General features: G+C 36.6%; 1 protein-coding gene and 1 long non-coding RNA gene across 5 annotated transcripts in view; one reads left to right on the plus strand and one right to left on the minus strand.

Annotated features, from left to right (window-relative positions):
• The window catches only part of LOC138243434 (uncharacterized), a 421,149-nt gene that overhangs the window by 57,011 nt on the left and 336,176 nt on the right, over positions 1 to 27,962 (plus strand). The window lies entirely within an intron of this gene.
• The window catches only part of LOC138243112 (uncharacterized), a 39,444-nt gene continuing 12,655 nt past the window's right edge, over positions 1,174 to 27,962 (minus strand). For 3 of the 4 annotated variants that reach the window (XR_011191969.1, XR_011191972.1, XR_011191971.1), the window contains exons 6-9: positions 26,389 to 26,681; positions 24,679 to 24,851; positions 17,382 to 17,461; positions 1,174 to 3,036 (exon numbers count right to left, since the gene is read on the minus strand). This is a non-coding gene — a long non-coding RNA (uncharacterized lncRNA). The remainder of the gene's footprint in view (positions 3,037 to 17,381; positions 17,462 to 24,678; positions 24,852 to 26,388; positions 26,682 to 27,962) is intronic. The other variant, XR_011191970.1, reaches the window with a different exon arrangement.

Below are 27,962 nucleotides of genomic sequence, written 5' to 3' on the forward strand. Positions count from 1 at the left end.
AGTAGGCAAAGGTAAAGTAGCGGGAGAACAAAGGTTGAGAGGGAGGAGGAGTGAGAGGCGGGAGCAGGGGACAGAAAGAGAGGCCAATCAAGAGGTGTGAAGTCAGAATGGGTGCAGAGAGGTGTGAAATGAAACTTCCAATGAATGGAGAAAATTTAAAAGAACAGTAATCTGTCGTTAAGGGAAGGGAGAATGTGTGATCCTAGCTGCAGAATAATTTTAGTTTCGGTGGTCTTTCTGATGTATGAGTTCGGAAAACCGTCTTTGAGAACACAGACGGAGAGATTAGAGTGGTCGTGGCCATCAGAGGTGAAATGAGAAACAATGGGCTTGGAGAGATCTTTAATCTTCACAGCCCTGACGTGTTCTCTGAAGCGGTCTCCGAGTCTCCTTCCTGTTTCCCCAATGTAGATGGCTGGGCATTTACTGCAAGAGATACAGTAAATAAGGTTGCTGGAGGTACAAGATGCTGTCTGGGTGATCCGGAATTGTCCTGAGGGGCCTTGAATGAGTGTGGTGGTGGCTGTGTACTTGCAGGTGATACAGCGAGCTCTGTTGCAAGGGAAAGTGCCTGGTGTGGATGGTTGCTGAGGGCGGTCAAGGGAGCTGTGAACAAGGAGGTTAAGCAGATTAGGTGGTCGGCGATATGAGATGATAGGTCGATCAGAAAAGAGGGCCCCAATGGAGGGATCATCCTGTAGGATGGAAAAGTTCTGGTTAATGGTCCTGGGGATAGGAAGTGTGTTAGGGTGGTAAGGAAGCACCAAAGGAATGCGGTTGTTATGGCGGGAGTTCCTGATCGGGTTGATGGTCCGGGGGGTGTTTTTGGCTCGGGCAAGGGCCCTGTCAATCACACTGCTGGGGTATCCTCTGTTGATGAAAAATGAGTACATTTCTATAAATCTATAAAAGGTGATTTGAAATACACTAGAATAAGATTGAGACAAAATGGAAGTTATTATATAGGAGAAAGTGTTTTTTTTTTACAAGAAGAGACAGTAAGAGAGGAAGATGCCTTTTTTAAAATATGTCTCAATGGCAAAATTATAATTAAAATAATAAACAAAACCCCATTCTAGTTGTATTTGATGAAATGTCAAAATCAGCTTGAGCACTGTATTTAATGTTGTACGAGTGAATTAACTATTCAGCAAAAAGCACATATACTTTTGTTATTAATTTCAAAGATAGTTCTTTATTTAACAACATCAAACAATAATCAAAAACAGATAATCTGAGGATTCCATCCAGCTGTTTCCTGAAAATAGCCAATGAATCCACTTTAACAACATGGCTGGGTATCTTGGTTTACATTCCCACCTCCCACATTTATATCTTATTAAAAAACACATTAAACATGTTACAGAGGAAAACAGTATACATTCAGTCACAGCGATCTGTCTAAGCTACAAAATAAAGCATGTTCTATTCACAGACATCTGAATTAGGTTAAACAGAAATGGAACAATATTCAATACACAATTTTAAACTTGTGTTCAGGTAGTATGTATCCAAAATACATGACTGAAGTATTTCTGAATGTCATTACAGAGGAGAATATTAAATATTAATTTCAATTTGTATTAAGATTTTATCAGACTTAAATGACTTCAATTTTTTGTGTAATAGCAAGTCCTCTTTCAGATGTGTAGGCAGCCTTCTGACTACAGTGCAGTGTTGTTTAAAGGTTCAGTGCATGGTGTCATCATGATTCACAATAGATTATCCATTCACACAGTTTCCAGAGTCTCATTTCTTTCTTTTGTAGCATTTGTATCGTACACCGTGTCTCTTCTTTTGATGTCTTCGCTTGTCTGATTATCACTTTTGAAATTTCTGGAAATGCTGTAGTATTAATTTGAATGATTTGCATTTATTTTACAGTCATTGAATTGAATGCATTGTGTTGTTTTCCAATTTAGTAGCATTTGATACATTCAATGCAATAACTAACTCATTTATTTACAGTATTCATAAAGGTTCAGTGAATAGAACATGATGAGTGCTGTGCATCGATTAACGTATTTGCATTGGTGGATATTGACATCTTTCATGACAAAGTGTCTTTTAGAAACTGAATCTTACTGTGAACCAAATATGCTTTAAGATTGTTTTACTTCTACATGGAATTTGGGTGGACGAATGCTGTGGATACTACAGTATTTTGAAGTTCTACTGCATTATTTCCTGTACTTTTCGATTTGTGTTTTTTTTTTCTTAATTTGTGCGGTTGATCTCTTACTCCTTTTGTAATTTCTTTTAATCATTGTTTTTGATAGGTCAAGCAAGATCTTCAAAATTATCACAGCAAATTGTACTAGTTAGTTTTTGAAACTTTTGTATGTGCTCATCAATTCGATTGAGATCCTTTTCAACATCTGTTATCAAATGATTTATTTGTTTAGCAATTTCAGAACCATCTTTGAATTCCTTTGCTTTATTTTTAATGATTATTATATCAAAAATCATGGTGGCTGCGGCAAGAATTCCACCAGCCACTCTGACAACGCGGCCTGCAACGCTGGCCCCCGCAGCTATAATGTCATCTAAAGGCCCAAGTAAGTTCACAGCCTGGAAGCACTGGCACAGCATATTATTTGCCATATTTTCAATGTAAGAAGCATGATCTTCTCTAAATACTTTCATCATTTGGCCAACATATTCAATTATGTTTTGGAGCTCCCTCATGTGTTTCTGTATTTCTTCCTGAATTTTTTTAGCATCATCTGTCTTGTTCTTGGTAACAAAGTACTTAGTGATATCTGAGGCTAGGACAGTGGCACCACCGCTTACTCCTGCAACAACCCCTCCAACTGTAAGTGCTAAAGAGGCACCAGCAGTAAAGGGAGCAAGTAGTATCCCACCAATAGTAGCAGCTGATCCTGCAATTCCAACACCAGCTCCCACAATGCTGCCTACTGCAGTGCCCTTGTGGGTTTTTTCAATGCCCTCTGCCAGGGTTTTCATAGATCCCACAAAGTTGTCAATTTCTATCTTCTTTTTGTGGTACAGAAGGACTGTGTAATATGTGAATTTCTGTTGAAAGACACAGAAATTAGAAAAAAAACAATGCATTGTACTAAACATAAAGGAACACAGTTGTATACAACCTCTAGAAGAATCAGAATTATTTTAGATATTATATATTATACAATTAGTATACATTTACAGAACATTACTACATAATAAAACATTGTATCTTATTCGTACCATTTGGATATCTCATGTACTTCGACACACAAAACAGGACCCTGAAAATGGTCCTGTGATCAATGGTTCTTGATCAGACTATATTTAGGTTTCTCATTGCGTTATTTACCCACATCCAGAACATATTTACCAGATTTCATGTGCCTTCAGGTTTAATTTTTTTTTCCAATTTGTGATTAATAAGGTAAATGCAGTTTATTTAGTTTTTTGATAGCGTACCAACTGCTATCATAATAAAAAAATAAAATATTTATACTGATTTAGTTTTATGTGTTTTCAAATGTTTTACGTTAAGATGCAATTACCAGATCTGTTGTGTTCATTTAAAACATCATAAATTACAGTTTTGGAAAAAATGACAAAGAACCTAAAGTATTATTCAGTGAATCCGTGATGATGGTAAGATAGTGATAGTAGATCCATTCAGCTGATTTCTCCTTAGTGTAACAGTTTATGTCTGTTAATTCATCCTCAGAAAAGTATTGACATTCTTCCACAGATTAATTAATGTGAAATTCAGATATTTGTTTTACGTTGTGAGTTAAATGTTTAAAATCATGACCTATTATATCTATTATGACTAAACCATATTATAAAAAAGCATATACATTTTTTATTACACTAATATATAAATTTGGTGTGCTGTGGCCTCTAAAATATTTAGCTTTTTTCCAAAAAAGTTGGAGAGTAAATTAGGTTCAACCCTGAAAAACTGTAAACTCTAGCTCATGTAAATTCCAATTTCAAAACAATTTCTCCCACAGACTGCAAGATAATTAAAAGCAAAATCTGTGGTCTACTGTAGTGGAAATCTAATGAGTTAATTGATTCTTAAAAATGTAGAGAGCTTTGCAAAAAAATATATTGGTGCTTTTAGATAATATTTCAAGGATATAACTGCTATGCTACAGTACGTGCAGAATTTTAGAAAACAGTTCGTCAACAAAGTACACTGTTTAGGTTAGTTTAGAAGACAATGTACCAAAACAATATATGCTGTCTGGGTCATTAGAATTAGCTGAAAGTAACTGATAAGCTTTGAATAACAAATCTAGTTTTTCTTCTCTCGCTCTATGATGTAATCTGTTTTCTCTTAGAGAAAGGGGAAGTTTTAGAAGGGACCAAGTGCTGAACTTTTTTACAGCGCAACGTCTTATAAAAACCCTGTACTGCTTGTAACAAATTGAGTCTCTGGTTGCACTTGGCGAAGTGGCAGCAGGGCTCCCAATATTGCAATATTGAAATAAAGACCTTACTCAGGTGAGAACTCTCTCTTGTGGCTTCCTTGATAGTTAAATTCCACGACAGTTTGGGGGCTCGTCCGGGATCACAAACCTGAACGCGAACGGCTGCTGAAACTCCATCCGGACCCGGACAATTTTAGCAAATTGGACGAACCTCGGAGGATAAACTGTTTATCCTTCCAGAGACGCGTCTGGAGAATTGGCAGCTGTCTGACGTCAGTAAGTGATCCTTTAAAATTAATAGTTTGAGAAGCGAGCCACAGGGGTGTTCTCACGCGGGTTTGATGAGTCTGGGACTCATATAAAGAACTTATCTTAACACAGACGTGTGGTTTTTGCTCTGCGGAGTAGTTAATGTGATAAGGTTCTAAAGTAAGGCACCGATCGGTAAAAATGGGAAATTAAAATTCAAAGACGAAAATGGGACCGAGCAGTCCAGCAAAAGTACATGTACGACAAATTCGGAGAAACCTAGCCTGGGTTAGGGAAAAAAATTATGTTCATGAACTGTAAAGCTAGGGTAAAAGGTGTAAGGGAACTTGCACATAATTTATATATGATAATTAGGGGCCCATAACTATGAAGGATCTTTGTAAGTGAATCAGAATGGACAGAGGAAAGTTGAATTAGGAAAAAGAAGTTTCCTGAAGAAGGGGAAACTTAGAAGAGAAGGAGAAGAAATGAAAGAAAATGAATTGGAAAACTTATTTAATGGAAAGAGGAATCACAGAAATAATGGGAAGCTTAAAAAAAGACTAGTCTTGAAACTAAAGAACAGCAAGCTGCAGCTAAAGTCATGGCCATGCGTACTAAAAAGAAAAAGTCTCCACCGAAATTAGAAAGCGGTCCGGAGCCACTTGTTTGTGAAATACCAATGTGCACTTTTCCAGGTCCAGAAGGAACTCCAGCATATGTACAGTACATTGACATTGGTCTCCTAGTGAATTATTTGCATTAGTTAAGTCTTTTCCTTAATTGCCTGATGATCGTAAAGAATTTAGAAGAAAGGCAAGCGCCTTGTTCTTGATTGTCTTAAGCCTAATTACAGTGACATAACCTTGTTGCTAGATCATATTGTTCCTAAAGGTTTACAACGTCCTCTAAAAAGGAGGAGGCAGATTGGCGGATACGTGACCCAAATGATTATCCATCTAAATTAAACCACACGAACATGGAGAGGAAAAGTTAGGCGGCCGCTTCTAAAAAGAGGTAAGGACTCCTCTTTTCTAAAAAGTCCCTTGTCCTCTCCATGTTGCTGTGGTGGGTTCAGGGTTTTCCTGAAGCTGAAGCGAGTACAACAGAAAAAATGAGTTAATGGTGTATGTGTTTTAGATGCCTGCTTTGTGAAGGTGGGGTAGAAAAGGAGGGATTGCTGAAGGAATAGCATCTCGCCCTGCCCGTGCGAAAAAATCCAGGTGTTGCATCCTGGTACACGACTGCAGTACGGCTGAAGGTAGCAACTAGAACTGTACTCGCAGAAGAGCCGAAAATGGTAACTCGATTCAACTGTGTGTTTAAAGCCAGGATTTCGAACCTGGTCCGTGTTCCCGTATTGTGATAGTTCGTCAGTTTGTCTCGACTGGGGGATTCCGCGGGGCGCGTGGGAGACGTGAAAATGGTTTGGTGTGAAGGGAAAAAAAGTTTGATTAATCCAAAGTGAAACTTAAAAGAAATATTGACTGTCAGACGGAATTTAGGCTGAACAGGAATGTAGAAAAGTGTATGAACCTTTGGATAAAAATATTTAGAGGAATATTTGAGAATTCAACAGAATATCATAGATAAGACGGAAAAATCCCAGATGGAAAAACTAAAAGCAATGGCTGAACGAAACGAAGTTGTATATGTAGAAAAAGAAAAAGCAAAAGAAGAAATAGAACGCCTTAAGAGAGAATCTGGGAGAAGGGTGGGAATTAGTGTGGAGATTTTTGAAAGAGCATTTCCCACCGAAAACTGATTAGAGAAAAGTAACAGCATGTCAGCAGAAGGAAGTGAGGATGTTTTCAGATTTTACAGAAAGGTTTATAGCTTTATGGATAGTATACTCGGGGTTAGCCGATGAAAAGGAAGTGAATAAAGATACTTCCACAGTAATAAAACAAATTTACTTGAGTGGGTTAAAACCTGATGTTGCCAAGAATGTGCAACTATGCTTTCCTGATATTACAAACAGAGACAGATGTGATTTAATAACTCGCGAAGCATGCATGCAGAAGTGCGAGCGCTGCAAATGGGTGGTAAAAAGACTCCCAAGGAGGAGAAAAGGGAGCCGCCAGTTTGTCGAAATTATTGTGCGACTTTAATGTTATAATGAGATATAAAACCTCAAAGACAAAACTACTAATAAGCTGGTGTGCAGTTACTAAAAAAAAAATGTGTTTTTTGGAGAAATTGTAAGACGCTTGATTTCACAATTAAAGAACTTGTCAGAAGCTGAAACGAGAGCCGTGTGTGAACTAACAGTTTTAATCTAGTAAACCCCTCTGTAGCCTTCCTAAATTTATCTCAGGATTTAAATAAAAGTGAAATAATCTTACAGTGTGCAGTAACTGTGGGGCACAGGAGCACAGCTGTCCTGTTTTTAGACTAAAACAGCATAAAGATGTGATATAACGTTTTCTAACGGATAACAGGAGGCTACAGGAGAAGGAGTGCAAGGGTTGTGTTTAAAGCAAATGTAAGCTGTCACAGTCTGCTTGGGAAAATATGTACAGTTTCAACTACTGATGTGGGTGGGGGACACCCCAGACCTATTTTAGGCCCAGACTGCAGCATTTTATAAGGAATTTCTGTATGAAATAGCATTTATGTGAACTACCTCGAAAGAGTTATGTGATATTGTGATTGTTTTACCTAATGAGGGAATCCATAAGGCCGGGCTACTCCAAGTATTGGATCTTGAGAGGAAAAAAAAAGGAGTATAAAACCAACTACATGATAAAGCCAGGGTGAATGCCTTCTCAGAACGAGCTTGTCTAGTGACATATTGGTTTGAGGGGGGTAGTGCAGTCTAAAGACAAAATTGCCTTGACCCCTGCAGCAGAAACCGTTTTTGATGTTTTGAAACAAGCTTTCTTGCAGGCACTGGCCCTGGACTGGATTCCCTCAGACGGATCATCTGTATGTAATCTGTATGTAAGTGAAAGAAATGGGTCGTGAGCTGTTGTGCTGGTGCAGGAGGCATGGAGATAAGCCCTCGGTGGGCACTGCCCTACCGCTTGTATTATGATCAAGGGACAGGCTGTGGCTGGATTATTCGGGGTGAGATGGACTGAGATCACCCTCAGTCTGCTGGAACAGTGGAATGAAGGAACAGAACTCTAAAAGATCGACTAGACATCAGACTGAAGGAACACCATGGAATGCGGGCTGGATCAAACAGAACTGTGTAATAGAGCCTGTTTGATATTATCACAAGCCAATCAACAAAACTTCCTGGAGGGATGAATTTGGCTAATGGATTGTTGAATTTGCTGATTCTCTATTGTAGTATTGTAGGTTGTTAATTGAAGTGGTGGACAGGTGCTGGACGCTTGGAGACCTCCAGTAGAGGGAAGATATGACCTGATACCTGGCGAGTGGGTGTGGGTGAGGATGATATACCCTGCCAGATGTTGCAACCCCGCTGGGGAGGGACCATATCAAGTGCAACTGACTATCGACTCTGCCATCTGAGTGACAGGACGAGATCGCTGGATCTACGCATTGCGCCGACACCGAACCACTGCACCAGAGACTGAGTGAACATTAATTATTATATTGTCAGTGTTTCTGTGTTTGTTGAGCTTCCTGAGGGGGGGCGACAGTGTACCTGTTAAGTGTAATGAGTTTTACTTTGATAAAATGGGGATATGGAATCAATACTTTATCAGTCAGCCACAAATAATAATCAGAGCTCATGTTGGGATTGTATTGCTATAAAAGATGCTCATGGGAGTAATCCCCTTTGATAGAGGTGATTATTTAGGTTCATTGGCATGGGTAAATAGCCCTGCTTTTAGTCTGAGTGTAACTCAGATATATTAAAATGGAAATAACTGTATGCTCCTCACTTTAATCACAGTTTTAAGCCTATCTCTATTAGGGTGATAGACAGCTGTTTAGGTAAGCAAAGACTAAACAGTACTTGTATTCTAGACAATTATTAGCAAATTAATGACTTAGCAAAGCACATCTTTGAAAAATATATATCACAATTATAATCCAGATGACTGGGGCATTGGTGCATGGCTACAGTCTGTGCTAGGAACCTGGAGAGGGTCTCTGGTTCAATACATATTTGTGTGTCTGGTATTATTCGTTATGATCATACTGTTAATATCCTGCTTGAAAAACATGTGGACTAAAGCTGCTGCTTCTGTGCTAATTGTACGCCCTGAAGGGATCATGAAGGTAAAAAAAATTGTAGAGAAAGGTTCTCCTATCTAGTGGCAGAACCTGATGGGTAGAACAATATAGTTTTAAGGGGAGTTACACTTGGGAGTGATTCCCATAGATGCACATTATTATTATGGTTTGTTTGTTTATAATAAGATGTTTTGCAGGAACGGACCAAAGAGAAATTTTACAACTTCAGCTAGAATTGTTCTGCAAAACGGCACAGCTGAGGCAGTGGAACAATGTGTAGATTTTTCTAAGAGTTATTACCCAGCTGTTGACCAATCTTGTAAAAAACCCCTAAGAAAAATGCTGGGCTCCAGCCCACAGGGATTTACCTGTGCTGTAAGAACTAATGCGTGAATAAGTAGACTGGATTCTGGTGAAAGACAGGAAAAAGAGGTGGTGTTCGCTCAGGTGGAGGGGGCCGTGCCAGGTGCCCTGAATTCATGCTTCCCACTGTAAAAAGGTCACAAACGAACTGAGCAAAGCGCAGGAGTGATGTCTCCACAGGGATAGATGGGGATCACATGCTTGGGACTGATGTGCACAGCCTTTTTCCTTTTTATGTGGAAGCCTGTCACCACCCAGAAAGAGGAAGAATCTAAACGCGAAGCCTCTTTGTATACAAACTGGCTGAATGAAACTGATAATGAGGGGGATATGAGTAATTTGTGGTACAAATTTATAAATCATACTGTAAAGTTAAAGAAATTTAATGCATCTTGTTATGTATGTGCTTTAATGCCTCATTCTACAGCCTCACCCATTTCTCTCCTGGTTAGAATCACTGTTTGGGCCAGGGGGAATGTTTTTCTTTAAGTTACTAACACCGATTATAGTAGCTGTGATACTTGTATTTCTGTTTTTGTGTTGCTGTACAAAATATATTATTCCAATGCTTTGAAATATGGTAATTAATATGTTTGCGCATCAGTATGTTCTGATAATAACGGAAGAATCTGAAGTATGGGAGCCTCCTGGGAGTCCATATGAAGAATCTAACTTTTAATCATTTTCAAGAATAAAAAGGAGGGAATTGTAGTGGAAATCTAATGAGTTAATTGATTCTTAAAAATGTAGAGAGCTTTGCAAAAAAATATATTGGTGCTTTTAGATAATATTTCAAGGATATAACTGCTATGCTACAGTACGTGCAGAATTTTAGAAAACAGTTCGTCAACAAAGTACACTGTTTAGGTTAGTTTAGAAGACAATGTACCAAAACAATATATGCTGTCTGGGTCATTAGAATTAGCTGAAAGTAACTGATAAGCTTTGAATAACAAATCTAGTTTTTCTTCTCTCGCTCTATGATGTAATCTGTTTTCTCTTAGAGAAAGGGGAAGTTTTAGAAGGGACCAAGTGCTGAACTTTTTTACAGCGCAACGTCTTATAAAAACCCTGTACTGCTTGTAACAAATTGAGTCTCTGGTTGCACTTGGCGAAGTGGCAGCAGGGCTCCCAATATTGCAATATTGAAATAAAGACCTTACTCAGGTGAGAACTCTCTCTTGTGGCTTCCTTGATAGTTAAATTCCACGACAATGGACGTTAATAAGTGACAGTGACAAAACACTGCACTGCAAAATTAGGAGATCATTCAAGTCATGAGACTGTTTCTTAATGTGTTCTTGCATTTCTCCAATGCTTTATGTTGTGCATCTTATTTTCCAAAGCAATTTTTGCACATAAGTTTGTACTAGTGAAAGACGTTGTGATTTATATACAGATGCAGCCATTTAAAATGCGCGGGCGATACCGGATTATTTTGTGGTGCGCTTTACGCGGTCTACCGCGAGTTACCGTAAATTCTCCTATAATACCGCAAGCAAAATAATAGTATCCGGAATTTCCTGAGTTAATAAAGCTCAACCTCTCATGTTTGAACTGTCGCCATCAAAGTCTTTAACGAAGATATTACTAATAGTATTAATAATGAATGACCTTGGACAAGCTGTAAACAAAGTATTGCCTTTGTCCAGATTCTTTTTTTCATTGACCGTCTTTGTAAAAGTAACACCACAGCATTTCGCAATCACGCATTTGTTTCCAATAATGCAAAGTACAGTGATTCACCATGCCTTTCACATGCTCATAAAAGAGATTGATTTAGGAACATAAACATATTACCATATGCAAACTGTACTGTATACAGTATGTATATGTATATTTAATGTCTTTACTGTGCCCGTTTAAGTATTGAATATTTATATGGAATTTTACCATTGAAGGGAAATCTTAGTGCCTGAGCATAAAAAGAATAGGAGCATACTGTAATGCGTGTGAAGGCCATAAATGATATTAATTTTGGAACTTAAACATACAGTATATGGCTGGTCTCGGTACTTTAAAGAAAACATACAGATGCAGCCATTCAAAGTGCGCGGTACAGACACGTACCAGAGGTATGTGGCTACGGCGTCGCGCATTGTGACGCACGATGACGCGCGGTACCACGGTACGTGATTGGTTGACCAACAGGGACACTTGTGGTCCGTTGGTCTGTCGTAGAAAGATTTACAGTAAACGTCTTTATGGTGTCCGTTTTAGTATTTAATATTTATATGGAATTTTACCACTGAAGGGAAATCTTAGTAGCTGAGCATAAAAAGAATAGGAGAATACTGCAACGCGTGTGAAGGCCATAAACGATATTAATTTTGGAACATAAACATACAGTATATGGCTGGTCTTGGTACTTTAAAGAAAAAATACAAACCAATATTCCATTTCTCCCTAAACATTTTAAGCATCGAAGTCTTTAACTAACGTGATACCGGAGTCAAGAAGCATACTTTTAGAATTTGATTAAAAGGGAATATTATATGGAATTGCGTATCTAAAGAAATTAATAACGATATAATTATATTCATGTACCGCAACACAAGAATAATACACGCTGTACATTGTCTGTTGATAATGTTTCTGTAGTGCTTTTTCAGCACTCTGCATGTGACCTTGCTGGTGGCGCAGTGGGTTAGGTTCCTAACTCCCATGTCACATGGTCTGTGATTGAATCCCATTGGAGCCATAAATTTCCTTTAACAAACATTTCTTTGAAAAAATGAAACGTTTCCCTGCGTCAGAGATTAAATAAAACCTCACTCGCACCAAACAAATTTATATTTCTAAATATCACAACATGATCGAATTTAAGTCATTTTAATAACAATGAATAGTCACCTAGGCGTTACAATATAAACATTTATATTGATTTAAATCGCGTTTTGATTTAAATCGCAAACGCGGGTTTAAATATATGTGTTTTTTGATTCACAATCAGACAAATGCAACATAAATTGATATCTTTGTCTTCTAAGTATCTTAATAAACTTTCAGCATAGCTTTCTCCCCGTTTAGATTTTTCTTGGGATCTTGGGATCAAACGTGGGAAGATTAGATTGTAATCTTTTTTTATTTTTTAAATACATTTTAGAAAAGTGTAATCTATACTAAAAAGCTGTACACCACCTGCTATAAAGATACATATTGTAATACTTTCAAGTTCGGATAGGACAGACACGAGAACTCAGACTTGCGGAGTTAAAGCAAGTTAAAGCCTTGATTTTATTTATCACCTTTAAAAGTGGCATCTCAAAGCAAAGTAAATACCCAACACTGATTGTATCCATCTGTCATGCTAATAAAGCACCTTGAATTGAATTGAATTGAATTGAGGGAGAGAGGGAGGAGGGCGAGCGAGAGAGCCAGGACAGACAGGCAAATAAGATACACTCCACAGACATTCACAACAGCGACATATCATAAAACGTTTGCACATATAGTTAAGGTATTACTTGGTTTTCAAAGTGCAATGAAATACAATATTGTTGTTGCTGTTATTGCTGTTTTTATCCTGTAAGGCGTTTTGAGAAGCCACCTTTAAAGGCGATATATAAAAGCGCTGATTCTTATGGCATGTGTTCTGCCAGGGATTCAAAAATGTTTTTTTTTAATCGCGTATCTAAGGAAATAGCAGTATAACCTTGTTCATGCACAAACAGTGGCATGTTACATTATTAATTTGGGTGTCTCCTCTTGCCAGAAAGCTCTAAATTGCATTTTGAGTGCGGTTTTTGGCTTTTTTAAAATTGCAACCCATAAATAAAGCTGATACTGTTTAGACTTTGAATTATTTAAACTGTATTACAGCAGCACAATGGACAATGCAACGTAAATTGCAAAAATGCACTTGGAATCTGTCCAAGCCCTACTTTGTCAGGCATTTTCTTTTACTGCAACGGACATAAAAACTCCCTTGCTTTTAACAGAGCGTTTCATAATTTCTAACTACGAAAATTATTTAAACTGCGACACTGATCATGTTTCTCTGTAACAATAATAAAAAACATTGCCACACCCGGACTGTTAAATCAACGCATGAGCACGTCAAAGCCCATTGAGGAGCCGGGCGCAGTAATTGTTTTGTCCCTTGATTTACTGATCTGCATTAATTACAGAAATCGAGTTCCTGCTCTTTGCAGACGACCTGGTCCTGCTGTCGCCCACAGAACAGAGGCTGCGGCAGAACCTGGCACTGCTGGAGCAGCACTGTCAGACCTGGGCGCTGACAGTGAATCTGGATAAGACCAGAGTTATGGTTTTCCAGAAAAAAAGCCAGACCTCAGGGAAACAGGTACAAATTCACACTTAACAACAACACATTAACACCTAACAACGGGAGCAGGGCCGAATTAGGCCAGTAACCACTATTGTTAAACATACAGAAAAGAATATTAAAGTATTGGCTTTAGTATTAGCCTTACAGAACATTAAAGTGCCCCTTTCTATTCAGCGGGTGTCTGAGCCGCTGTGTCCTATCTTCTGACAGTCGCTGTTGTGAATGTCTGTAGAGTGTATCTTATTTTTAGTACTATATTTTTATATTATATTCCCTATTAATTATATTCCCTATTAATCAAACTCTATGAGTATGTATGAGTATGTATCGGCTTGTCCCCCCCTCCCGCCCCTCTCTGTGTACAGTAGAGCCTCCTGTCCAGCCAGCACATGTCCACAGACATTCACAACAGCGACATATCATAAAACATTTGCACATATAGTTAAATTATTAGTTGTTTTTCAGGAAGTAAAAAAAAACACTCAAATTACTTATCCAGTCTCTCGAAATAAAGTTATTTTTCAAGCAATGCAACAAACTTCGGGCAAAGTGTTTTTTTTAAATCCAACATTAACAGCCGCATCATAAATCTTGTCAGTCAGCTCTTTTTTCTCTATTTGAATTGTGGCAATTCAAACAACCTGGGATAACAAGTGGTCTCAAAGTCACCGAGCTCACAGAGCTTCAACAACAGATGACAATTCCTTTAGTCCTCCCTTAGTCTTCCTGAAATTGTCGGATTATGAGTGAATTAAAGCATCTTATTAAAAACACGTTTGCGTTTGTTTGGGAGCTATATTATGTATTTTTCATATGTAAGATATAATGATGTGTTCCCGCTTACACATTGCACGACTTTAAAAGCTAGAAAAACAGGTTTAGATTCACATTATCTGGCGAGCCTTGTTTTGTCAAAGGACAGCACAAAAAAAACAGACAATACATGGGGGGGAGGGCAAGCGAGAGAGAGAGTTTTTTACCCTCTGTCAAAAAAAAACCAAATCACCCGGGGCAGAGACTCTGGGGGGATCATTGTGTGGTACAGAACGGAGCTCAGTCAATCCAAACAAGTTCAGTAGTAAAGAGAGAAAAGTCAACAATTGATTTAAGGACGATCTGTCAAAGTGCAATGAAATACAATATTGTTGTTGTTGCTGTTATTGTTGTTTTAATCCTGTAAAGCGTTTTGAGAAGCCACCTTTAAAGGCAATATATAAAAGCACTGATTCTTATGAAATGTGTTCCGCCAAGGATCTAAATGTTTTTTTTTTAATCGTGTATCTAAGGAAATAGCAGTATAACCTTGTTCATGCACAAACAGTGTCATGTTACATTATTAATTTGGGTGTCTCCTCTTGCCAGAAAGCTCTAAATTGCATTGCATTTTTTGACTTTTTTAAAATTGCAACCCATAAATAAAGCTGATAGAGTTTAGAGTTTTAATTATTTTAAACTGTATTACAGCAGCACAATGCACAATGCAACGTAAATTGCAAAAATGCACTTGGAATCTGTCCAAGCCTTACTCTTTCAGGCATTTTCTTTTACTGTAACGGACACAAAAACTCTCTTGCTTTTAACAGAGCGTTTAATAATTTCCAACTACGAAAATTATTTAAACTGCGACACTTATCATTCAACCAGATCCCGAAATATCACAAGGATCCTCTAGAGCACAGCAAAGACTGTATTAAAAGTATACTAGTGACAAACTAGTATACTTTAGATCTTTTTTTCTGAACTGGGGAAAATCTGATCATGTTTCTCTATAACAATAATAAAAAACATTATTTTACATATCACCTTTATGTGATATCACCTTAAGGACAGCACATACAAGGGTTAATTGCACAATGGACCGCGCAAAGAAATTTAATATAGTCTTCTTTAGGTGTGAGGGCAGGAGTGGATCGCAGAAGGCATAATCAGCAAATTAGGAAAACAAAGAACAGGACAGGTGAGACGTTTATCCAGAGAGCAAGTGATCAGAAATAGGAACAGCTGTTACGCCCAGGTTTTACGCTCTCTCTCTCTCTCTCTCTCTCTCTCTCTCTCTCTCTCTCTCTCTCTCTCTCTCTGCTGAATGAATAAAATAATTTTATTAAAAACGCGTTTGCGTTTGTCTGGGTATTTACTCTGTAATCTGTGGTTTCCATCTACTGTATTGCTTTGAGATGCCACTTTTAAAGGTGATATGTAAAATAAAGTTTTTTATTGTTATAGAGAAACATGATCAGATTTTCCCTGGTTCAGAAAAAAGCCGATTAAAATCTGTAATCTTTCCACTTGTATGTCATCGGAAAATACAAGAAGTTTCTGCTTTAACGAGTACAACACCTCTCTCTGCGGGAGTGCTGGCTGTGACGAATTAAACCGGTTTCACAGGTATTTTCAAAGTAGAAGGGGGCGAGATTTCTAGCGAAAGACACTTCCCCCTCCAAAACCAAGGAAGTACAGTACTTACTAGTTAAGAAAGCTAGGCTCCTCAATGAAATCGCTTTAACATGCTAATGCGTTGGTGTAACAGTCCGGGCGTGGCAAGCTTTTAATGTCAACTCGACTCGATTGGAAGACAATGAACATATTCTAGCCCTAAATGAATTAATAGCAAACATGGTTTACATAAAAAACATTTTTCCAAGAAAGTTTATAATAATACAATCTATAGTTGAAATCTGAGCCTAAATAAAAAGAAAAAGCATTTTCAGAGAGCAAGTACGCTGTGTTTATGTAGAAAAAGTGATTAGGTTTATAAGCAATCTAATTACTTATTAGTTTAAAATGCTATATAAAATAAAGTTTATTATTAATTTGCTGGACAGAGTGGTGAACAATATGGATAAGACAAAGATAACGATCCTGATCAGTTTAGAAATCTGTGTACGCTGTAAGGTTTTTACTTCTTAAACTTTTAAAATACACGTTTCGAATAGAAAGAAATCATCTTCCTGGTACAGTATGTATAGCAAGCCAGCACGTCTTTTTTCTCCAATCAGAGGGGTTAGACGCTCGGTTAAAAGCAAAGGAGATTGTCTGTTATAGTGGACATAAAAACAAGAGTTCGCTGGCATTATATCCTAGAAGACACAGACCGGCACCAGACCGGGAGAATGCCCGCAGCATAAAAGAAAATGCCTGATGAACTAGGGATTGGACAGTTTACAAGTGCTTGTACAATCGATGGAAATGTTCAAATAAATGTGCAAAAGAAATAAACAAAATAATCATTTATTTCTTTATCATATTGGCTAGCTAATGTCCTCTCTTTGCTAGTTAGTGGCTGTGTTTCTGCGTTGGGTAGCAACGGGTGACTGTTCTCAGGCGGAAGATGTAAACAGCTTAATTTTCGTGTTAAATAATTTTTTAAGATTAAAATTCATCCTATACAGCAATCACATATTTGGGTACCGTTTCATAAAACTTTCATGCTTAAAATGTTTAGGGAGAAATGGAAGACTGGTGTGTATTTTTTCTTTAAACTACCAAGACCAGCCATACACAGTAAAGTTTACGTACATACAGTAATGTTTATGTTCCTAAATTAATATCGTTTATGACCTTCAGATGCGTTATGCTCCTCTTCTTTTTATGCTCAGCTACTAAAATTTCCCATTAGTGGTAAAATTACATAGAAATATTCAAAACTAAGCGGATTAAAATGTGCACAGTAAAGACATTAAATGAAATAAATCTTTTCACTACCAACCAATGCACCACGAGTGCCCCTGTCGGTCATTTTGGCCAGCCAATCACTTACCGCGGTGCCCTGCGGTGGCTTGTGGGTAGATTACCGTACCGCGGGTTTGTACCGCGCATTTTGAATGGCTGCATCTGTATCAATAGTACCACTATTCTGTAACAGCTCTTTCAGTAAACCGGTGGACCAAACAATTCAATAAGAAGTTTTTTAATTTAATGACAATTACCTTCAAGGAGTCTTTAAGCAAAGGGTCCAGGTGAAGGGTGCCAAGTTCAGAAAACACAGTCTTGCTTATATCATCAGACCCTAAATGAAAACATTTTAAGTGCTTTACTCCAACAGCATAAAGCACGTTAAAAAAAAAACTTAGCCTGTGAATATCAATGTTTAAAGATGTACACAATGTGTCTTTATAAACACATGTATAGTTCTCAAGTGAATGACTGATACCTTTTATGTTCATTAAGTTCAGTGAGAATTTTTCAGAAATTTTATTTTTTTTTTGTTTTGGAATCTTAATGCATGACAACCCCTGTAATACAGTACAAGCACCAGTAAAAAATAGCAAAACTTTGTATTCATTAATCACAGTGTTTTGTCGATTCAATATACAACAGGACAGGATTATTAAAAAAATGAAAGGTTAGTTCAAATGAAAATAATGATTGTATAATTTTAGGACAGCACTAAAAGTCAAACAAATCGGATACATCTCATACAGTTTTGGATCTTGGATAGAAAGAACATCTTTGCATGTACAACAGGAAAGACTAAGCTGTCAGAAGTGAAATCTCTTTGTATTCTGTGAGTCCTAGAACCTAAATAAATTGCTATTATCTCACACCAGAAAGGAGAGATTGTTGAGTTCACATTCATGACATTCATATCACATGAACTGATAAAGGTAATTCTCTAGAACAGGTAAACCATAGCACAGTGTTGAAGGTATTAGTGCTTAATGTGTAAGCCTTTTGAACTGCTTTTCAATTGGCTTGAAGGAAGGCTTGCTTAAAACATTGGACTGTGTCTGGGATCTACTTCCATCGGATTTCAGCTCTGCCATCAGTAGGAAAGAAAACTGTAAACTTACAACTAAATATTTGAACAATTTTTTTTTTGGTAACCAGACTGAGATTCTGTGTCCCCTTCTCCACAAGATATACTGAGTTAAGGAAACTTTATTTTAACTTAAAAATTACTAACCTGTACAAAATGATTATATTGTTTTTTTAATCAATTAAAATTAATGAATACTCTAACAAGGCAGAATCTCACCAGAGTATTCAGTAAAATGCAGAATACAAGGTGATCCTATAGCTTGCCCTGACTCTCCTATAAGGCATGAGGTTATTCAACAAGAAAATCAGGAAGGCATGGCAGAAGAGCACAATAACATTCTGCAGTGAAGGGGTTCTGATGAGCCAACAGCTGCTCCAGTCAGGCTCACTGCCAGTATAGAGCCCAGCCACAAGAAGAGTGAGGAAACTGACCCAAGTGTGATTACAGACCAACATGTCTGACTTCTACATCTAAGATTATGGAAATAATTAGAATAATTCAGCCCATTTTTCAAGGTTTTCAGTTTGTACTTTCAGAAGGTAGGAGCATTTGGTTTTTACTTGGAGGCTGTCTGTTAAAATGTGTAAATAAAGCTAAAAGAAAATTCATATTTAATAAGTCTTTATTTTGCCCAGGTCAGGATTTTACATAATATTGGATTTATGTAAATCTTGCATAACTCTGGGGAGTTATTTTATTCCTGGTAAATCGTCCATATGTTATTTCTGGGTAAGTTATGCATACGTTTGATCAGATTATAACAACAACTTACTTTGTGTTCCATTGATTTCAAGTCAACATAAGTACCGAGACACATCCACTTTAAGTTAAAAACGTAATCACTTGAGATGCTTTAATAAGATGTTTTAATGAGCAAAACAGGATAGTTTTGTCCATTCTTTCTATCCCCCCCCCCATTATATTAAATGCTGCTCAATTGGATTTGACTTGGACTGGCTGAGATAACTCGAGGTTTGCTGGGATGGTGTGTTTCGGGTCACTGTCATTCTGATGGTGATGATGGAAGTCATTTCTTCAAAATAATGGCCCAAATATTTCTGTAAACCTCAGAATTCACTCTGCTGCTTTCTCATTATTTATATAATTAATACATTATCTATCAAAAGTATTCACTCCCGTTGGATATATTTATCTATTATTGGGTTACTATATGGAATAATTGAGTATTTAATTGGGATTTTATGCCATTGATCTGCACAAAATACTTTATAATATCAAAGTGTAGCCAATTCTACAGATCCTGCCAAATGAATTATGGATATAAACCAGAAAATAACTGATTGAATAAGTATTCATACTTAAAAAAAACACACACACAAGTGTTTCAATCAATGTGAGATGAGCTCTTAAAATAATCTGTAAATTCAACTGACCAGTGCTTTCAATTTATCCAATGATAAAGGCTTCCAACATCATTTTTCATGCTTTGATGCAGAGATTAAATATTTTGTCCTACAGATGCAGCCATTCAAAATAAGCGGGGTACACTGCGGTACAACGCGGTGGGCATGTTGCATCAAACATGCGTCATAACAATTCATTTCAGGTCATACCACATTTTACCTCTTGGAAATTAGATTATGTTAATAGTATCCGGAATCACCTTATAAAACCGCCAGGTGGAGTTACAGAAGCAGCCATTCAAAACAACCGGGCGATACTGCGTTATAACGCTTGTCGCGGTATAACTCAAGTTACCGTATAATACTGTATTAATACCGTATATTCTTGCATAATACCACATGGTACCGCAAGTAAAATAATAGTATCTGGAATTTCCGCAAGGTGGAGCTAATAAAGCTCAACCTCTCATGTACAGCGTTTGAGCTGTCACCATCAAAGTCTTTACCAAAGATATTACTAATAGTATTCATAACGAATGACCTTGGACAAGCTGTAAACTCAAAGTATTACCCTGGTCCACATTCTTTGAAAACGAAAATATTTAATTTTCCACTCATCATGTGAGTGGTGTGATGGTCTAAGTGCCTGACTTCTAAGTGAGAGGTTGGCTGTTCAAATCCAGCTAGTGCTATGCATTTTCTTTTAACAAACATTTCTTTGAAAAAATAAAATAGCAATATTATGGACAATTAATTGACTTTTTTATATTTCTAAATATCACAACATGTTCGAATCTAAGTCATTTTTTTAATAACAATGAGTAATCACCGTCTTGCCCTCTGATCGTGTGGGGATCCGTTTAGATCTCCCTTCAGATTTAAAAGGTTATTAATAATATTTTCGGTGTCACAACTTCAAATTTAGCTGATATTTTGCTGCCTTCGCATGCTTACACAGCTCCATGGGTAAACTACCGTACGTGACTGAGAAAGCTTTAGAGAACTTAACATTTTTATTATCAACAAATTGTAAATACGATGTTTACATTGGGATTATTAATTTTTCACTTAAGTGTATGGAGGAGTGTCAGCTGTCAATGAGAGCAGACCCCCCCCTTAGACTGCGCAAACGATTTTTAAAAATGTTATAAAGAAATGGAGGCTGTATGCATTACAATATAAACATTTACTGTCAAACTTTAAATCAAAAATTAATTTACAGACGATCTGTCAAAGTGCAAGGAGAAGCCACCTTTAAAGGCGCTATATAAAGGCGCTATATAAGGGTGCTGATTCTTATGGAATGTGTACCTTTCTTCTTTTTTCAGCATGGAATAAACCTATTACTTGATTCTAATGGAAGCCCGATTCCACCAGGAATTAAAAAAAACACTCACTCTCTTGTTTCAATACTTTTTTCAAAATCGCCAAAGCGAGAGAGAATTTGACGTTTATATTGGCATTATTAATTTTTCATTTGAGTGTATGAAGGAGTGTCAGCTGACCCCCCCTCTTAGGCTGGGCAAACCTGTTTTTAATACAAGTAATAGGTTTATTCCATGCTGAAAAAAAGAAGAAAGAGAACACAACGTTTCGGCCGTGGAGCCTTCTTCAGGTGTCAAGACCTGAAGAAGGCTCCACGGCCAAAACGTTGTGTTCTCTTTCTTCTTTTTTTCAGCATGGAATAAACCTATTACTTGTTCCTTTGCAGCCTATGCATGCTGATGCAGCTACCCACCTGTTTTTAATACATCTACTTAAGAAAGTTAGGTGTTAGCATAAACTATTAGTAATCAATAATATTAAATTTAGCACTGTAATAAATTGTTGCACTTTTCCCCACATCTTGTAATACCATATTTTTATTGTTCAAATGTACATTAAATCTTTCTATCATAAAATAAGTTAAATACAAAATTAAAGAAAAAATAGGGTAAATATAATTCAAAATATTTTGCTAAAAATGTTAACTGTTTATAAAAATAAAATGTATTAACTAAGGAATAGGATGGCACAGTTGTTAGTGTGCTTTTTGTATGTTTTTTTATAAATACATAAATACAACAGTAGTACCAGATGTCTCAGTGGCTCTCAAAATTAAATTATGCATGCAAACCTGTGAATTAGAAAGATAACTAAGATATCCATCCATTTTTAACGGTGGTGAAGTGGTTAGCATTGCTACCTTGCAGCACTGGGGCTGTAATGTAGGGCACTCTGAACAAGTTAAACTTTGATGCAGGAAAAATGTATTTCTATACATTCTATATAAATGTAAGCTATACTGATTCTCCCCAATGTAGTGCAGTTAAAAAAATATCTCTGATGCAGTTCCTAAATTAATATAGTTTATGACCATCACACGCTTTATGCTTCTCTTCTTTTTATGCTCAGCTACTAAAATTTCCCTTTAGTTTCCCTACCGGCCATGTAGTACACAGCATTGTGGGATAATCGTTTATTTTAAAGGGAACATAGAGAAACTAGGAACTAGAGAAATCAAGAAAGGCTTTTTTCAATACAATTAATAGATGCACATCCTGTTCACTAGGTTATTTAACTCCACACTTAGCAATCTCCAATATGTTCAGAATTTGATAGCCAGAATCCTGTATTACTTTGAGATGCCAGTTGTAAAGGTGTTATATAAAATAAAGTAATATATTTACAGTAATTTAAAGTATATATTTAAAGTAATAACTTAACAATATATGTAAATGTTTTATGATATGTCTTTGTTGTAAATGTCTGTAATACAGATGCAGCCATTCAAAAGTTTTTTTATACATAGCATTCAGAAATACAATCGAAAATAGTTTTGTGGTGTATACGTAGATGAAACTTTTCTAAAATGTATAACAAAATTAAAGACGATTAAAATCTGTAATCTGTAATCTTTCCACATGTAATGTCATTAGAAAGTACAATAAGTTCCTGCTTTGTCTAACGATGGCATCAAAAAAGAAACCTGTGCTTGATGATAATAAAGGGACTTAGAAGTCAAAGAAAATTATTGACGTTGTTTAATTTTAAACACTAAGTTATGAACGCAATTGGTGCTTCACAGCCATTGTGCATTATTGAGCTCTGCACTTTCTCCTTTCCAATGCTACCTCTCCCTCTGACACAGTGCAGTGGGCAGCACACTGTTTTCAGAGCCTCTGATACGGGAAAAAAAACCTGCTGATCTGTTCTACATACCACGAAGATAACAGAATATTATTTTTTTTAATCGAAACGTGTGTTGTGTTTATGAAATTCGTGTATTTTAAACGTTTAATTAAGTAGTAAAAACCTTACAGCATAAAAAGAGATTCTAAGCTGATCATGAGGAAGAAAAATCACCCATTTTTTAAAAGTGGTTAATAACTATCGAAACCTGTTTTTTAAGCTTTTAAAGTCGTGCAATGTCTAAGTAGGAACACAACATTATATCTTGTTTTTGATTTATTTTTTAAGAATTAAAATAATCATTTGACCAGCCTAATTTTAAAGACCTCTTTTTGTGAAACTTTTCACAGCCTGTACAAAAAACTATATACACAATACTGCTGACAGCAGGAAAATTCCTATTCTTTACTCAGCAGCTTATTAAAAACAGCCCCCATGGTGTTCAAACCGATTTTCTTTACACAGAAGACTGACACAGCTTCGCACTGTGAACCTGTTTTACTAAGAAAACATGTGTCCGTGTGGGAAGGTGGAGTGTCTTTTGCTGGAAGACTCGTCCTATCCTACTTTGAAAAAACCAGTGAAACCGGTTTAATTCGGCACAGCCAGCACTCCTGCAGAGAGAGATGTAAACCGCGCAGCGCCAGGCGAATGCACAACGTTAATGTAGGGCTTTCGGGCTCATGTGGATTTACGCCCTACAACCTGTGGTACCACTGTGTACATACGGTACGAACATGTGATATTTAGCAATATAAAAAATGTCAATATACTGTAGTGTCCATAATATTTGCTATTTTAGTTTTTCAAAGAAATGTTTATTTGTTAAAAGAAAACTCACAGAGATTGCTGGATTGAAACATCCAACCTCATGCTTACACATCAGTCACTTAAGCTGTCATGCCGCCAAGGCAAATCATAAGACATGCACTGAAACAGCAATACACATATCAATATAGAACTATAGCTATACCGTTATTAATTTATTTAGATACACAAATCCATTTTATATTCCCTATTTATCCAATTCTAAAAGTATGCTTTTGTTTATCCGATAACGAGCGTATTAGCAAAGGTTAAAAATATCAATTTTTCACGAAGTATATAAATGTACAGTAATATGGTCAGAAGGAGGAAGTAAAAACATTTCAAAATAACCACATGTACTGTAAGACTTTGATGCTTAAAATGTTTAGGGAGAAATGGAATACTGGTGTGTATTTTTTCTTTAAAATACCAAGACCAGCCATATACAGTACAGTTTACATACAGTAATATGTTTATGTTCCTAAATTAATATCGTTTATGACCTTCAGATGCGTTATGTTCCTCTTCTTTTTATGCTCAGCTACTAAAATTTCCCTTTAGTGGTAAAATTCCATATAAATATTCAATACTAAGCAGATTAAAATGTGCACAGTAAACAGATTAAATGATTAAATCTTTTCACTACTGACCAATGCACCACGAGTGCCCCTGTCGGTATTTTTGGACAGCCAATCACGTACCGTGGCATATGCCGAGGTGGCTTGTGGTTAGTTGCGTGCTGTACGGGTTTGTACTGTGAACCTTGAATGGCTGCTTCTGTATATACTGTATACTGTATCATATAAATATACCACGATCCTTGAGCAGAGAATTAAATTTCTGCTGCGTTTGTGGAAGACACAAGACAACTTAAAGTCAATTGCTGGTCCGCAGTCATACCAAGCAACAGTTTAAAGGTACAGCCTTGTGGAAACAAGTTTAAACACTGAGTTTAAACACTCAAGTGCACAAAGCACGTCAGGCCAAAAACTAAGAGCACCATGGGAGCTCATTCTTTGTGTACTGAAATGTTCTTAAAAAAACAGACGTAAACTGTAACAATTGATAAAACAACTTTAAAAGTATTGTTTTCAATTAAATTGAGCCGACAATTTAACTTACTGTGAAACCTGAAGTATTCTTCTCTGATCTTCTTTATGCTCTTCATTGTTTCATTAAATATTTCTTTGTCTTTGTGATTCTGAAGACCTCTAGTGTATTTATCCTTTAGATTCGTAAAATCTTTTCATGCAATTCTTTTTACAAAGTTCATTCAGCCATTGGTCTTTCAGTTTCTAAGTGGAATGGTAAAATTTGATGGAAATTCATGTTTTAATAAGCAAAGAAAAGGGAATATAAACAATAATTACAGGTTTCCTAAAGTGCTTTTCCTAAAGTTTCAATTAACAATATGTTTGCTGCTTCAATGAAGATATACACTTTGTTCTTTCCTTTTTCTGCACTAGACCATATCTACTAAGGCATACAAAACCATAATGTCACTTTTCCCTTTATTTTATTATCAAACTTGTGCATCTATGTATTCTTTTTCTGTTAATGATAAATCAATTTGAAAAACTTTTGCGAAATGTGATACAACACACAGCATGGCATGATGAAAATTAATTTAGGAGGCGAATGTTACTTGGGAAATATTAGTGAATGTGTTGCAATGCATTGCTGTTCCTTAATGTGACACAGTTGATTTTAACCTCTGGTACTCTAATTCTCTATTACATCACTTCCTAAAGATCAGTAAATATGTCTGTGGTTGTCTGGTTTTTTTTTCCTGGACTACTGATGGCATGAATGAGTCTTGCTGTTAACCAGGCAATTTGTTTTACTCAAGCAGGGCAAACCTTCTGTAACGATGGCTGGGTTGTGATGAAAGGATCCAATGCAGATGCAGGATTCCTGGGGCGGTGAGTAGGCGGACAGAGCTATCCAGGAGCTGGGTCGTAATCCGGAGGCGAAAGGTAGGTCAAGATCAGTAAACAGCACTGGTGGCGAACAATCCAAAACGAGAGACAGATACGTGGTCGGGACAAGAGCAACAGGGTCGATACCAAAAATAATCACAGGTAGTAAACAATCCACGGGGCAAGGCAAGAAACGTAGTCAGAAGGCAAAACGATGAGGTCAGAAAATCCAGAAGGCAAAGTGCAAGAAACGCTAGGTAGAGCCACAAGTAGGGAACTCAATACCGAGCATTGATATGCGAGTAAGAGCGGCTTAAATAATGCAGCCTGCCGCACGGTAAGACGTCTGAAGAGAATTAACACGTGCGGCGGCGTTTGTAATTATCCCCCACCTGCTGGGACTGATTAGACCTCTTCGGAGCTGGTCTGGGCTGGTTAGTGGTTGTTACACCTTCACCATTCTTGCATCAAAAAAACCCATGTATTTTGGCTTTTTATACAGATTTCTAAGGAACTCGTTAACATCGGTCATCTGTGCTTTGAGCTCAGTATTTTGCTATCCCAAAGAACATATAACACACCTATCTGCTGACTAATTAATATTCATGTATGCAATGAAGTAGCTATTAATGTAAAACCTAGACACTTATACTTTCATTGCTCTTCAATAAACAGTGTAATTATTTTCACTAGATTAAAAAATTATTTAGGAAGATGGGAGATATTCAGGTTTTCAGAAAATATTAGCATTTCAGCCTTATTGATATTTATATGTAGCAATTGTGTATGGTTTTTATAAACAAAGTAAACAAGTTAGAACTATTTAACAATGAAATCAAGTACAGTATTCATTCTCTACTGATATTTTAATTTAGTATTTAGTATTTAATGACAAACTATTTTTTAGATTTACCTGTAACTCCTTCTTCTTTAATTCCTTTTGATTCGTGCCGCTGGTATATTCCAGTTTTTTCATGAACTCCTCAATTACTTTGTCACATTTTTCATTGTAGTCTTTGCACAGTGCATCTTCATTGTGTGGAAGGTGAACTTCCATCTCTGTTACAATATTTTCCATGTTATCTTTTGCTCATAGAAATGTTTTGTTTATCCAGGCCTCATTCATTTCCAGAGCAGCTACTGTCAGACAGACATTGTCTTGTTTGTTCAGCATGTTGATGTAGGAGCGAGCCAGCTCCACAAAGGCTTCACAGAGGGGAAAAGAGTAATGTCAGGTGGTGATATGTTGAGATTAAGCAAATGAGAACAAACAAAATGTGTATATTTATACTGAAAAACCATAAAAATACAACCAGTAATTACTGGAACTGACAGCACCTGTAATGCTTTTAATGCCTCAAACACTTAATAAAATAATGAAAAGTTCTTTGTAATATTTCCTGGATTTTAAAAATATTTAATAATATTACAGGGCAGTAAACATTAATATTTATCATGCTTTGTGTGAGATCCATATTTGCACTTTGAGGCATTAAGAGACACATCTGATTGACATTCCCAGACATAAAGTTGGGGCAACATGTCAAAGGAAATTAAAGACCAAGGGGCTGAGTTTCCTTTCTTCACTGAATGAGTCCAATACTGGAGAACCTTTGTGTCCTCCAGGTGCTGCTGTCAGTGGCCACATGGACTTTTTTGATATTACAGAAGCATTTCTTTCTCTCTGGGAAATCTTCTTCCACCTGGTGAAGGGGGTGAGATTACATTTTGACTTCTTCCCAGAAGATTGCTTATATCTCATTTCTTATATTCTCAGCAGTAAAATAAGTGCTGAGACGAGTTTTTACATTTGGTTAACTGATTTTTCAGAAATTAATAAAATTAGTTTTTAATGTAGTTTACATTAAAAACAAAGATGGATTTTCCCTCAGCTGCTCTAATTTGTGAGCATTCCTGAAGTAATTTCCTTAATTAAAAAATACACATTCTTTCATTAACACACTTTTCATATTATTACTATCAATATACAGTAATGAAACACATTAGTATTGCAACAATTGCAGTGATAACATTCAGAATTATTTGAAACATTAATGATGTAAAAATTCATTGGTTGTCCCTGTTTAAAAAAAACACATTCTGCATGAAAATGTAACAAAGCAAATATGTATTTTCAGGAAAAATATCACATCTTTCACCAGAAACTGAGGAATAAAAATGAAACTGCAATTAGAAATCTGCAATGTAATTATTCGTTCTTTGAATTCTGATGAGGACTGCATTTTAAATTCTAGTTTCTTCAAAGTATTATAAGAAGAAGAATCATACATACAATCACAAAACATTATTGCTACAAAATGTGACAATTTTCCTTACTATTATTTATTTAATGTATACCAGCACTGACATCAGTTTATATCAGTGTATATACTGTAAACGTAAACGTTTTCTCCTCCTTGCTCATGAATTCATTCCTCCCCCTGTCTCCACCTCTGCACCAGCCCCTCAGCCACTCTTCTCTGAACT

This window comes from Lepisosteus oculatus, chromosome 14, assembly GCF_040954835.1.
Source record: "Lepisosteus oculatus isolate fLepOcu1 chromosome 14, fLepOcu1.hap2, whole genome shotgun sequence".
In the NCBI taxonomy this organism is placed as follows: domain Eukaryota; kingdom Metazoa; phylum Chordata; class Actinopteri; order Semionotiformes; family Lepisosteidae; genus Lepisosteus; species Lepisosteus oculatus.